A 15,806-nucleotide genomic window follows, 5' to 3' on the forward strand; every position below is an offset into this window, starting at 1 on the left:
TTAAAAATTGCCGTGATAGTACGATGAATCCTCACGTTTTTCAACAACTACGCATGGTGATTTTATTCGAGATAGGCCGTGCAACTCAGGCTAAGCATACAATTTGAGATTTTGGCGCCTGCCACACTGTTTCTATTCTATGTTTTACGATTTTCGCATGATCAATATATGGCTGGCGTAACCGCCATGGCGATGGAGCTGCTACGCGTAGCTTACTTTTCACTTCAGCGGAGCTAAATTGACCAATCATGTTAGATCTTTTCATTACGCGGAGCCAGTGGATGCATTCTCGTTCCAGAGAGAAAACTCTTGCCAAAATTAATGTTTACTATGGGGATATTAAATGAATCGATTGTAAATAAACCACGACCAGTTGTACAGGATCAATACCATTGTTTGATTAGTGTATAGTCAATGTTACCTTGCATGCATGCATGTGTCATGTGTGTGGCGTGTTTGTTTGTTTGTTTGTCTACTGTGTCAGGCCAGGATCACTGACACCCACGGTACTGATACTCTCATACTATCACGGTGATCATATTGTTGAATGTTGTTGACTTAAAATAATCATGATGCAGTCATGTCTACAGTAGAACTCACCACGACCTTTGAAGGACTTAAACCCTATTAAAAGCTATTAAACCAAGATAACACTCAATGAAAACGGCTCAACTATGTTACATCAGATCTTCTCTGGTTAAATACACACTGCACTTGTGTCTGTTTTTACCTGTGCAATGAGCAATGAGCTGGTATTATAGTTTCAGTTGGGTGAACGATTATAAAGCTTAACGCAAGGTAACAATACTGTGGGCTTTTGTTTACTTAAATGAGACAATAGTCTGCTTATTGTTAACCAGCGTTCTTGAAAATGAGAAGCTTAATGACTTAACACGGTTTAGAAATAATTTCTTCATATTTTTTGATACAAAAGTACCAATATTTCCAAACACCTAAATTAGCTAAAATTTAGGACATGTTACAAAACTATATTTTCTAGAATTTCAGAGAATACTTTAAATATTGGCGGTTATTTTTTACACAGTAGTGGCGTCAACTAGGCAATGGCCTATACTTCTAACATACACTATTTGTAGAGGTCACGCGTCAATGGTGAGCGCACTGAGTATTGTGTATAGGAAAACGGACAGTAACTACAGTATGTGTGGCCTACTACTAGTATATAAAGTAAATCCGAACTGGTTTGCAGTTTGCTGAAGGTCGAATTCACAGGGGACACATGCGCAAGTTATACAAATTAGCTCCGGCGATACACTGCAGATCACAGAACTGCGTGCATAGTTTACCACCACTCTGCCTAGCTATATAGTTATGTACAATACTGTATGAGTTTCTTATGAGTGCATGTCCATCTTAATAATAAGTCAGTTCGTACTTTTCATAAACTACTTTTTGAATCATAACTTTCGTGACCGAGGATATCTTGCAACTACGTGGCGCTTTCGTCTGGCAAATTCTTAATGAATAAATTAAGCTTCACGTAATGAGTAAGTCGTACTTAATTAGTCAGTTTTACCTCCGAGTAATGAAAAACTCTAACATGATCATGATTGGTCAATTTGGCTCCACGGAGCAAAAAGTCAGCTACGCGTAGCAGCTCCACGTTGTGGCGGTTGCGGCCTACCATATCAGTATCCCATATGATATTTCTATTGCAAGAAAATTTTATTTGTTGTCAGGTTTTATCTTAAATACACTAACTGGAAATTAAATACACTAATTAGTGAGGACCGGTATTTTGCTGTGGATATGTTTAACTGCAATTTGGGTAAAAATTTGAAATCCTGAGTAAAAATTTTGATCATATTCAACTCTTTGAGAAAAAATTTATATAAAAGAATGCATGTAAAATCCAGCTGCAGTACAATGAACATTATTGACACACTATCACTCTCTTTATATACGGCAATAATAGAATATCGATTTCAATCGAATTGAATACGATGCTCAGTTTTGACTTTGTAGTTGACTACTAAGCGACCTAAGCGATCGATTGCTAGCCAATCAGATAGAACTCCTTTTCTTGCGTTCGGTGAAATAAGAGTCGCCCGTCGCTCACCAACGGAGTATTAAATTTATATTTATCGAATAGGAAGTCGACACTGTGCGGGGCCCCAAACCCAAAATATATCTGACAGTCTTATTTTGCATGACTTGAAGTTTATTTTTGTAATGTTGAGAAATTGATGAATACCACGAAGAGCAAGCGTAATCAAAATGACATAAAATTAAGGCCGATGACAGTATCTTGCGGGTTTTCATATTAAGGAATCTATATAAAAATTTGAGTCTACCGCTGGTCTTCTGAATGACGTTTGCAGCAATAGAATCACCAGACAAGAGTGACACCCAAATACTTGACAGACGTAGAGTTTTCAATAGTCTCACCATTGCATTTGACAGAGAAGTTATCAATAGTATTGAGCTTCCTTTTAGTTCCAAACAGAATGCACTCAGTCTTACCAAGATGAAGGAAAGTTTGTTATCGATCAACCATTGTCGGCAAGACTCCAATTCTTGACTTAACTTATTGGCCATCCCTTCAAAATGTACCGTATCACTGTCTGTAAAGCATCATCCTCAGCAGTCGCATTCTTTGTCTCCGTGTGTGTGTTCTTTGTGATCGATACTGTATCAATCGTGTATACTCTCTGTTTCCTCTTCAACTGACAATCTGGTACTGTCTTTGAGGAAAGCATGTGATAAAGTGTTTGCAAGATACATCTCTGTGCCACATCGTACTGTTTGAGACAGAGTAGCAGATTCTGTAATCGCTTTGGTGCTGCAATCAGTGGTTTGTGTACAATATTGACAAGGGGTTTATGGTCCGTCCACAAAGTTATCTTGCGTCCATAACAGTATTGACGGTTACGCTCCAAACCGAAAACCTGATAAGTATCTCCTTTTCACTCTGTGAATATCGCATTTCAGTTGGCGTCAGTGCTCGACTTGCGTAAGAGACTGGCTGACCATCTTGGAGCAAGGCAAAACCTAAGCCTTACTCTGAAGCGTCACCCTGTCCCTCAGTGTCCATGTTAATATTGTAACTGGTAGTATGGCCCACTTCAAGCAGGCATGCATATTTCCTATTGTAATTGACCCAATTTAACCGATTCTCACAATTGATCACATTCTGTCCTTAGGCTGTGATCACATAGAAGGAGTTGACATAGTATACTCCTATCATCCTATGTGAACTCAACCTGATCGAATGAGCGTATTTCGTATAGCGAATACCGTATACAGTATACTTCTATGTGATCACAGCCTTATGGAAATATTTGTTTCAAGTCGCCATCGGGGGCAATTAGTGGTTGTTTCGGTCGGAAGTATGTATTCTTAAGAGCCGATAATTATACAGGAGTGAATAATTTGTGGGTCTTAAGATGCGTCAAAGAACAGAATCCAGAAGAAAGACTTAAAATGTAAACAAAATTGATGATCTAGACCTAGAAATTTTAAGATTTTTGGGAGGATTTAAAAACAACTGGTCTTAACTCCGTTCTCCACCGTGACTCACATCTATTAATCTTGCCAGCTCTTGATGAAGATCTCAATTTCATCATTAAAAAGTTAAAGAAAAGCGTAGCAATGTTCTGGAGACTCCATATGATGTAGCTCAATGTCATGCAATACATGTATGCACCATGGATAGCATGATTTTCTGCTGTGGGATATTGAGCAGTGGTTACAATTCTACTTAGATAAAGGAACTTCCTGCTTCATCTTTGTCTTGTTTTCTCTAGCCATTGCTACCAGTTTGTTTCCCCTAGAGAACATCTTGACGCTAGATGGCTTTATTGCGGTGTCCATCTTCAGGATCTGCTTTCTGACTTTGTTCTGGGCTTTTACTGCCTCTTTTTGATGTGTTGTACTTAATTTAGAAAGTTCTCCTGTCATTTGCTCCTGTGAAATCCAAAACCCAGCCATATTGGTACATCAATTCTACTGGTATTTCCAAGTCATCAAGGTGCTGTTCCTTCTTATTTATTAGGATTCTCCCCTGCTCCATCTTCCTCTTCACTCTCTCCCTGTACGACTTCTCGCATTGACTATCCTTGACTCTAAAGTTAGGTCTTTGGTGGCCCATTTGATATGTCCCTGGCTATTTCCTCGTCTGACTTTTGCATAAGCTTCTCTTTCACTTTGTTCACCTTGAAGAGTTGTTTCCCCTCTATTCATGTCATATTTTTTTATTGATGGGTGCCTTCCTCTGTGTGCCCTTCATCCTTGCAAATTGTCTCTCACCTGAAATGTTGGTAGCTGAACATGACGCAGCAGCCTCTTGCACAGTCTATGATGGTTCCCAGAATTTCCCTCCAGGCAACTGATCAGTTGCCTTTGGATAACTCTGTTGATGGCTGAGGTGAAGAGTTGTTCATCGTTCCCGTCCATAGCACTCTGAGCATTCTGTATGAGGGCCAGGATTTGAGAGGACATCTCCAGACAAAAGCCGGAAAGTTGCTGTGCTTGTTTCAATAATGAGCTAATCATCTATTTAGGTATTTGGTTATAAATAGATGATTAGCTCGGTGTATGCATACAGAATCTGTCTTGAGAACTGTGGGGGAAATGGGTTACCAGCCTCTTCAAGCATTTCGCTGTGACGGAGTGGCCAACAGACACAGCAACTGGGACGATTGCTCCAAGGTAAATCAACAGGGGATTGGTGATTGGAAGTTTTTTCAGCAGGTACTTGGCTATTTCCTGGTAAGCCTTCCTCATTGTCTTCAAGAATCTATCCCGAAACAGGTTTGGTAACCTGGTTTTATTTCCCAGGATCTTCTTCGCCTTACTTCCAAAGTTGATATGAACTGTAGAACAGAACTGGCAAAGTGCAGCTTGCCCTATTTGCAGAGCATAGTTTAATTAGATTCCCCCAACTCCTTGACAACTACTTATACCATAGGGTCCCAGCAAAGTGAGCAAACACAAAATGTTGGATTTATTTAAACGTTATATAAATGTTTTAATAATAAAGAAAACAGTTTTGAAAATGTGATACAACATTCTAACATACTGTTTGCTTACCATCATCTTTGGATTCAATTTGAAACGGTGCTGTGCCACAAGCTTTAACCTTCCTATCAAGCAACTTATCTCTGTTAAGATTGTACCTTCTGGTTTGAATAACTCTACATGTAGCAGGTGTGAGCTTTGGATCTCCTATGTTTGGAGAAGCAGAGTTGCCAGAACCCGATGCCTGCACCAAGGCCATACTTACAGATAGAGTCCTCTTCCTTCGTGTTGTTGGTCCTTTAGCATGATTCATTATCATATGCATAAAACATGGGTGCATAATTAGCAACACAACAGTAGCTTTGGAAAAATATTTTGCAAAAATATTTGCCATTTTTAAAATATTGCTATAGTGTTACTGTGACCAAAACCGAATTGGGGATCACAATAACCGGATTACTGAAACAAAAGCAAGTTATTGGGATGCGGTAAACACTAGATCTATACAATGAGTACTCCAGACAAAGCGTATACTTAATCTACATGTATCATAAATAAATGTATCAGATTTAAAAAAAAAATTTTAAACCTGATTCCAACTCCAATACAAATAATCCAAGTACATAAATATAATAATCTCTATTTCATTAACACCAGTGGTATATTAAGTATATGACACGATGGTATTCTATTTAGATTTGAATTTGAAAACCATCCACTTATTGAATATAATAACAATAATGATCAACAATAAATTTCAATAAACTCCAAGTGTATGATTAATCAAAAATGGCTTCCAAATGTAACAGTCAATCAATGCTCGCTTCAACCAAGCACCATGTTGAAAGTGAAATCCAAAATTTAATATAAATTGATTTGCCCAATTTATAATCTATTCTTGCAATGTAGAGCTCTGTGTTTTGAAATATCAAAATAAATATATATAAACCTGTTTAATAATACATAACCTCACTAAAGTGTATACACACACCCACAGCCATTCAATTGAAGCTAATCAGAAGAATTGGTACCGATAATGAATTCGCGATGAGTTCATGCGTAAATGACGATGTAAAAATGCCAAACGCTGATCGCAAAAGTTCGTAAAACGGTAGAAAATGATGTTCTATCTCCAATTGAAGATCGGGTCGTTGTTGTTAACTGAAGTTGTGTGCGAGGTGAAGTTCAAGTGGTGAAAGCGATTCCGGTTGTTGGTAACCAGTAGCAAACGAAAATATGGTAAAAAAACCCCTCAACCCATCCAGTTCCGTAAATGAAAATATGGACTGGAATAGAAACAAACAAACAACCCAAAATTTGAAAATAGGTGCGCAATTTGAATAGATTTTAATACAAATTACCAAAACAATAAATATGCACTTTCATTTTTAAACACGATGCACACGACCACTTTTAGACCACATTTAATTCACAAGGGCGTGGCACTGACGTCATCTAATTTGCATACAGGTGCATCCCTTTTGTTTTCTTATTTGCATAACAATACATTCTTTCCAAAACAATTGCTTTCGCAATTCACTGAAATTATATAAATATTTCTCAATGACGTAAATTCTTATTTCACAATTTTAAATTAGGGCCTACATAATTATATACAAATAATACACAAACAATAATATAAATGCAGCAACGATACCATTGACTCTCAACATTTTTACGGGAAAAACCATTTTCATAAAACCGTTTGTCTGGTTCATTCAATTACAATTTCTTTAACTGACTTTTTCTTCCAACCCACATTTTGGACATTCCAAGCCATTCATTTCTTTAAACATGGGAAATTCTTTCAAGTTCAAGAATTGGTAAATTGATGAATCAAATAAATACCTTTCCAAAAATTGGTCAAAATTTTCCAACACAAACGTTTGAGATCAAACTTGCTAAAAGAAACTTTCCAAATTACCAAATTAAATATTTCGTCATAATTAGGCCCAAATTAATTATATAAACTATACAATATGTTTTACTTACGTTGACTTCAGATATAGTTTATGCGGCGTTGCATGCATCGCTCTGGTAGTCCTTTGAGATCGCCCACATCCAGAACTGCTATCACAGTTTCAAGCGTCTCTAAATATACCCGCGCCGGTCTTACCTCTAAAACCAGGAAACTTTACTCATCGTCAAATACATAATTGACCTCAATTGCTATACTACGCATGCAATTGCCAAATTGAGTAATTCATTTCACAGAGGTACTGTGACCGCGCCCATTATAAAGGTGAACCACCAAGGCGGTGGCGATGAACCAACGTCTTTACACCGCAGAAATTATATCGGAAGTAAATGAAAACGCGCTTCCAATGCGAACGTTAAAATCGGGTCACAATGCTTCCATTGTGATTCAAAAAATCCCGGTATAAATCCAGGTGGTCCGATTAACTTACAAAAGGAATGCGAAAATATCGGCCGCGTGTGGCGCTATGCCTGAAAACTTAATGATCAAGTGAATCAGACGGCGCTGGACATTTACAGAAATTTTTTTTTTTTTTAACGCGAGTTCTGACGTGACAGTTACAATGTTTTTAAAATGTTTTCATTAATACCTTAAGGGGTGGGGTATGAGCGTTTGGACAGTATTTATTGTGGGACATTAGAGCACATCAGACATATCGAATTGCATTCTGAATACGAAGAATGTCCTTCTGATATCAAATAATTTTGATTTTTGAAATTAGCAATGTAATACACATTTTATGGCAAATGATTAAAATTGATATTTTTGATATTTAACAGTACTCAAGTAAACTTTATAAATCTGATGATTTATACTTAAAGTGTATGTAGGTGGGATGAAAAACCGACGATCAATTGAAAATTTTGACCTTTCATTATTGAAGATATGGATTTTTTCCCAAAACACCAAAAAAATTAGGTCTTTTTGGGAAAAAATCCATATCTTCAATATGAAAGGTCAAAATTTTCAATTGATCGTCGGCTTTTCCTCCCAGCTACATACACTTTAAGAATATGTCATTAGATTTATAAAATTTACTTCGAGGACTGTTATATATCAAAAATGTGAAAAATATCAAATTTTAATAATTTGTCATAAAATTTGTATTATATCGTGAATTTCAAAAAATGAAAATTATTTGATATCAGAAAGACATTCTTCAGATTCGAATGCAATTCGATATGTCTGATGTGCTCTCATGTCCCACAAAAAATACTGTCGAAACGCCCAAAAAGCTCATTCCAGATCCCTTAATATAATCCAACATTTAAATGTTATTAAAACCCAAACCAAAACATGTTTAAATGACACCTTTATAACATTTTAAAAACATGTTTGTGTTTGCTGAGGTGATACTGGCCACATAATTTATAGTAGTCTACATTAATTTAGTTTGGGTCCAGGCCCCAGGGCCAGGTATCTGTAACACTTGGTACTATTGGTACCTGCACATTGAAAGCCAACTTTTGAGACTTGGAATCAAAAAACTTACCGTAATAAAAACACAATACTACTGTGAATTGGAAAAAAGTAGGAAGGCTATAAGGGTAGAAGTTTGAATTTATCTTTGATTTTTGTTGGATACTTGTCTACAAAAGAATAATAAGCATAAGTTTCCTTTTTTTCCTTCTTAGTTTGATGATCCTTCTTGAACCAGTTTAAAGTATGCAATGTATAAAATAAGACAATCTGTACAAAATTAATCAGGAATTTGCAATAAATGTATTTGTTCACATAAAATCAATGTTGCAACATACTTGGTTTAGAAATATAAATTTACATTCTTGAACTGCTGTGTGATGGGTGTGGCACTAGCAAGCCAAGTTTTCAGTAATTCGATTAACTTAGTTTTTCTCACAAACTTTTTTTTTCAAACTCAAAATCTTAGCTTATCTCAAGTAAACTATAAAATTATATATTAATCCCTGAGAAGTTTACCCTAGAAAAACTAAGCATTATACTTGCATACCAGATTAACAAAGTTTTTCAAATAAACTAAAAGTTTATGTGAGAGAAAAAATAAAGTTTATTGAATTGTTGAACACTTGGCTTGCCATAGATGGGTCACATTCAATCTGGGCTAATAGCAAGTTAAGCACAATTTCTGTATCACATTCACATTGAGTGTAGCTGAGATTTAGGACAAGAAGGCCCTATCTGCAAAAGTTGCCTCTCGGCACATTTTTGCCAAAATCATCTCCAAGGATAAAATGCCCGGATAAAATGTACCTACTTTATATAATACATGTATAACCATTTGGAAATTAAGAGTTTAAAACACTTCTGGTAAGTTGTAAGACTGCTTTTAATACCTGCCAGAGTGTCCGAGGCTTGTCTGTAGAATCTTTTACCTGAGTGTCTGAGGCTTGTATTAAAATCTCTCCTGAAGGCATCACTAAACAAATTTTGGATGACCATGTATTTGACAAAAACATCTGGGCTTGCTGAAATGTTGGTGGGCAACTTGTGAGATTATAGGAACTGACCCAATGGGCAAGTTGATCAAAACATTTAAAGAGTTAACAACACATCAGGATTTATTCATAAAGTGGCAAAACAATTCAAGTGTTCAACTCCCCCAAGGTCCTGATGTGACCAGTGTTAAAGAACATTGTAATATATATGTAAGGACAAGGTTACCTGTCCAAATCCCCCCGCCAAATCCTAGTTTAAACATTTTAGATAATTACTGGTGTTTAGTTTCTGTACAAACCTGGCCATTGACAGGAAGAGGTGGAATATGTGTGATTTTGATAAAAGAGGGTTGTGGAATGCATATTCATGGGAAAACCCCTTTTTACTATAATTATGTCACTGCCTGATGCAACATTATTCAAGCATAAAAATCCATGTCCCATTGAAAAGTGTTTTCTCTTGAATACACACTCAGCTATACCATTTTCACCCTGATTTGGCAGTGATGTCAGTGTGCATTTCATTGGGCGCAACATCAAATCGCCAATGTTTGCGCAGAGTGCTGGCATATACACACGCACAAGCTTAAAGAAGCCACATAAAGATTTGCACGAGAAGCACTTGCCTCAACGCGTTGACGTCACTGCCACCACAGGGCAAGAAATGGTACCACATATGGTGTAAGGTAAGCTATACAACTCGTTGGGCACATCACATACAGAGCTCTAAGTTAAATACCATGTTAAACAATTCCCCTGAAAGATTGATATGTAAATTTCACCAAAATTATAAGTGTCTTCTTATAATTTGGTTCATCTCAAGTTTGGTAGTGACATATGTGCGTATTTCCCGTGTTGCAGTATCAAATTGCGTGTGTAAAGTTAAATGCCATAAGTGTGCACACACGCGTACATGAGCATTTTGTTGGCACGCTTGCAGCGCAATCGCGAAGAAGCATTGACGTCATTACCCAACTTGAGGTGAACCAAATTATAGTAAAAATATCCTGTCAAGGAAAATTAATTGAGCAATAATTAAGCAAGTTTGAAACCAAATCCAACACCAGAATGGTATAGCTCTGTATGTGAAATGATTTTGTTTAGATCAGTATGTGATGTGGTTGCCGACGAACTGGACTTATGCAATACAGTGTGATGATGATACAAAAATGTATAATTTGTATGTATTTTTTGTTTTGTTTTAAAGATATTACGATATTGACCACAGAATTAGAGAAGGAGAACCGGGACTTCCTATAACGCCACATACAATCGCGCCGTCAGCTATGGGGAGAAAATTTGGGGTATTCGGGTCCTTGCCGACGGTGCGCGGAGACGAATGAAATCAATTCTGCGTCTCATCTGAAGCGTCTTGGTACTCGTGTGCAGGTCGCATCAAGTGCGTCTCTCAAATGCGCCCTTCATCCATGTCGCGCTTGCATGACAACAAATGCCTCGAGTGCATTCTGAGGGAAACAGAATACCCCCAATTTTTGCTCCATGCCTGTATCAAGATGGCGGTCGAGTCCCGATTCTCTGTCTTTAATTCTGTGAAATTGACAGATGTAATTCTGATTGTTACACTTATAAGAAGTTTCTTTTTGATAAATGCATTATGTGGATTGATAATAGATTTTATTAAAGAAAATTTAAAATGAAAAACAAATGTGTGGTTGTTTCTCTGTAAGTATCCTTGTGTTACAAAAAATAATTTGGTTATACATACCATATTCATTCTAATGAATGCCCCAGATGGTGATTTTCCAAAATGGATTATTAATTAGAGGTCTTCTTAATAATGATAATTCCCATTACAAAAAAAGACTAGACTTAGCTGTGGTCTAAGACCACGAACACAGCCGTGTTGTTACCCTTAATGACCTTTGACCCCAAAATATATGAAAACATACATAGACGTTGTCTAATGTCAACGCATGTGTGCACGTGGCATCACTTTGCCATGTTACTTGTGGCAGAAGGGGCATTTTGAAGGTTTTTCGCTCAGACCGGAAGTGACCCCTTAATGACATTTGACCCCAAATAAAAAAATAACACATATGAATTGGGTAACCACAATTAATGTGTAAACATACTGTTACTGTCCTATGTTTTTCTTAGCAAATAAAAATTTTTGAAAGTTTTTCGTTTTATACCGGAAGTGACCCCTTAATGACCTTTGACCCCAAATCTGTGTACACCCCATAGACACTGGGTAATAACAATGCATGTGTACAAGTAGCGCCACTGTCCTACAGAATCTGTGGAAGAAGATGCATTTTAAAGGTATTTCGCTTTATACGAAGTGACCCCTTAATGGGATTTGACCTCAAATAAAAAAAATACCACATATACATTGGGTGACTGCAGATCATGTGTGAACATACCGTTACTGTCCCATGTTTTACTTAGCTAATAAAATTTTTTGAATGTATTTCGTTTTATACCGGAAGTGACCCCTTAATGACCTTTGACCCCAAATCTGTGTACACCCCATATACACTGGGTAATAACAATGCATGTGTGCAAATGGCGTCTCTGTCCCACATAATTTGTGGAAGAAGATGCATTTTAAAGGTATTTCTTTTTATACCGGAAGTGACCCCTTAATGAGCTTTGACCCCAAATAAAAAAAATACCACATATACATTGGGTGACTGCAGATCATATGTGAACATACCGTTACTGTGCTATGTTTTACTTAGCTAATAAAAATTTGTGAAGGTTTTTCGCTTTATACCGGAAGTGACCCCTTAATGACCTTTGACCCCAAATCTGTGTACACCACATAGACACTGGGTAATAACAATGCATGTGTGCAAGTGGGGCCGCTGTCCCACGTAAGCTGTGGGAGAAGATGCATTTTAGTTAGAATCACGTTTTGACCCCTTATGACCTCTGTGTGACCTTTGACCCCACGAGTTTCATGTGACATGTAGGGGCACGGTCAATAATCATTGTGACCAAGTTAGGTCAAAATCGATGTAAGCATGTGAGTGCTAGAGCAAATGTAATGGTTGACAGAAGAAAGAAGAAGAAGAACTAGTGGCAAATGGTGGTCATAGACCACAAACCTAGCTGGGGCATGTTGGTGTTGTGGAGGTATCTGACCCCTGCAAAATGTTCCAAAATGTTCCACTGGTCATGACGTTTGTTGTCACTGAGTTTGAGTCCCGTACTCCTTACAGATGTCCAGAAAATGCAATTTTAAAAGTTGACCCCAGATGACCTTTGACCTGACCCCTGCAAAATGTTCAAAATGTTCATCAAGTCTGTTGTCTCTGAGTTTGAGCCCCGTACCCCTTACAGATGTCCAGAAAAGCTATTCTAAGATTTGACCTCTACATGACCTTTGACCTGACCCCTGCTAAATGTTCCCCTGGTCATGAGATTTGTTGTTACTGAATTTGAGCCCCATACCCCTTACAGGTATCCAGAAAGTGAAATTCTTAGATGTGACCCCAGATAACCTTTGACCTGACCCCGCAAAATGTTCCCCAGAGATCATTGAGTTTGTTGTCAACAGGTTTGAGCCCAGTACTCCTCCCAAATGTACAAGAAATGCATTTCTTAAATTTGACCTCTGCATGCCCTGTGACCTGCCCCCCGCAAATTTCCCCTGGTCATGAGATTTATTGTAACCGAGTTTAAGCCCCATACCCCTTACAGATGTCCAGATAATGCAATTGTAAGTTTTTACCCCCTTAATGACCTTTGACCCCAATTCTGTGTACAAGTTATAGGCATGTGGTATAGCCAATGCATATATGCAAATTATGTCATTGTGCTATTTAATATGTGGCAGAAGAAGCATTTTGAGTTAAATATTTGGTTAAATACCAGAAATGCCCCTTTAATGATCTTTGACCCCAATTCTGTTTAGACCCTATGGGCACTGGACATAGTCAATACATATGTGCAAGTTACGTAATTGTAGGGTGTAACATGTAGGAGGAGAAGCATTTTGAAATTTATTGCCAGAAAGAAGAAGAAGAAAGATCGGATAGCAAAACAGTACCTAGCTTGGGGGGTTGAAAACCCCCCAGCTAGGTAAGAAGAAAGAAAGAAAGAACCTGTAAGAAAAAAGACACAGCCGTGACTAACGTCACGGCTGTGTAAAACCTGTCGGGCAGTGCAAAATACAAGTGCTGCAAAGCTATAGCAGCTAGCTGGGAAGAAGGTACACTCTAAATGCCAATCTGAAAAAGCCTATTTCTGTAAAAAAAAACATTGAAAATAAGCCCTTTTTTGAAGGAAAATTCACCTAAAGACCCCAAGTATTGATATAGCCAAAAATGGACTGCTAAACGTTAAAGAACGTAGCAAAAAATGGACCCCTAAATGTTGATGGCGCTGTATGCTGAAAATCTCCTGGGCAAAATCTTGCCCTATAGCCGATTTTTTGCCTAAAAAGGAACACGCATAGGGCAATTATTCTTCTATTAGGAATTTTAGGGTGGATGTCATGGAAACATTTAGGGGGATGTGTCCACATCCACCACCAATGATCCGGACACTTATTAAACATTTTAATGTGAAAATTTGACTATTTTGCACCAAAATATTCTTCCAAGTCGACAGGTGGAGTATGCCCCCATGTGCTGCATCTGGTACTCTCTGGGCACTGCACTTACATAGGTATCCCACCCCTTTCATCTTGATCAGGTGGCATGGGGGCACATGCCCCCATCGATCTGCAAATGTAGAAAATCCCATGAGGGATGGGGTATGAACATTCGGACAGTATTTATTGTGGGACATTAGAGCACATCGGGTCTTTTTTGGGAAAAAAATCCATATCTTCAATATGAAAGGTCAAAATTTTCAATTGATCGTCGGCTTTTCCTCCCAGCTACATACACTTTAAGAATATATCATTAGATTTATAAAATTTACTTGAGGACTGTTATATATCAAAATGTGAAAAATATCAAATTTTAATAATTAGTCATAAAATTTGTATTATATCGCGCATTTCAAAAAATGAAAATTATTTGATATCAGAAAGACATTCTTCAGTATTCAGAATGCAATTTGATATGTCTGATGTGCTCTCATGTCCCACAAAAATACTGTTGAAACGCTCATTCCAGATCCCTTAAGAAAATTGCTAGAAAATGGCTTGTGCTCTCCAATCATAGTCCCCCTCCCCCATTGGATGACTCGTGCTATATGCCACTGACGTTTATCATATCACTGACCCCTTTCCAACTTTAATGCAACCTTCCGTTCAGCATGCATTCTGAAAGAAGCACCAGGGACACTGGGAGATGGGGCCCCAACTAAATGAACAACTCAAATAATAAAATCATTTCCGTGCTAATTTCCCTTTAATGGTCCGTAACCCGATCGACAGCATCATCCCCGATTTTTTCATTGTTGATGAGGTTTTGGTATCACATAATAGATACTATTTTTCTCATTACTATCCTGAAATTTGACGCTCCAAGTCGATGTATTTCGAGAAATCATGAAACACAGCGGCTTTTACAGGTATACCAGTTTGTAAACAATGGTAAATACTTTGATTTCTGGGCGGGAATTATGAACGAAATAGCTCGTAATATCAGTCGCCTCAACAGCTACTTTGGTTTCGCGTCATACACATTCTGTGAAAAAAGCGAACCACACTAACTGCTGAGGAGACGCGTCTAGACGGTGTGCCGTATTTAAATATAAAATTTCCACGATGGAGGCAGCGGGCCGATTAGCTCAGTCGGTTAGCGCGCGCTTCATGTTTCTACCCAAGAGGTATCCGGTTCAAAATCCGGTGTCGAATGGTTTTTTTCCTCTCCATTTTTAACCCAAACTTTTTTATATTCATTTGAAATGTACATATTGCAAGGGGAAATATATTTTGTTTCCTTTTTTTTTTTTTTGGTACGAAAAAACAACGAAAAAAAAAAATAAATATTTTTCGTTCAATACGGGCCGGGCATTGATTGTACAGCATGTCAGCATTAAATTAAGTCATCTGAACGGAAATGGTTGTTGTTGCTTGCTACCCAGAATGCAATTCACGTATACCAAGGTATTGGATTGCAAATTTGGCTATTTATTCACATTTACGCGAAAATTCTCTCGTTTTTTCACAAAGCAGCATAAAGGGGGCGATATTTGATATTATTATGTAATTTTAAAGACAATCCATATCCAAAACCAATAGGGTTACCCCCTTTAATACTTGGGTGTACCAAAATGATTGGCAGGCTTACATGTACCCATCAGTTTCGATATCAAATTGGATCAATCGTGCCCAGATTTATTGGTCGAGGTACGAGTTTTAAAATATTGGACGAGACATACTTGAGTGCAATATTTCAGAACCCATAGCGAGACCAATACATATTGGGCATAGAGTATCCAATCATTACTGTTTTGGATCCAATATTTTTAACACACCACTTGGCCTCATATTTATTGAAAAGTATGTTTCT

The sequence above is a fragment of the Amphiura filiformis genome, chromosome 5, assembly GCF_039555335.1.
Source record: "Amphiura filiformis chromosome 5, Afil_fr2py, whole genome shotgun sequence".
Lineage (NCBI taxonomy): Eukaryota > Metazoa > Echinodermata > Ophiuroidea > Amphilepidida > Amphiuridae > Amphiura > Amphiura filiformis.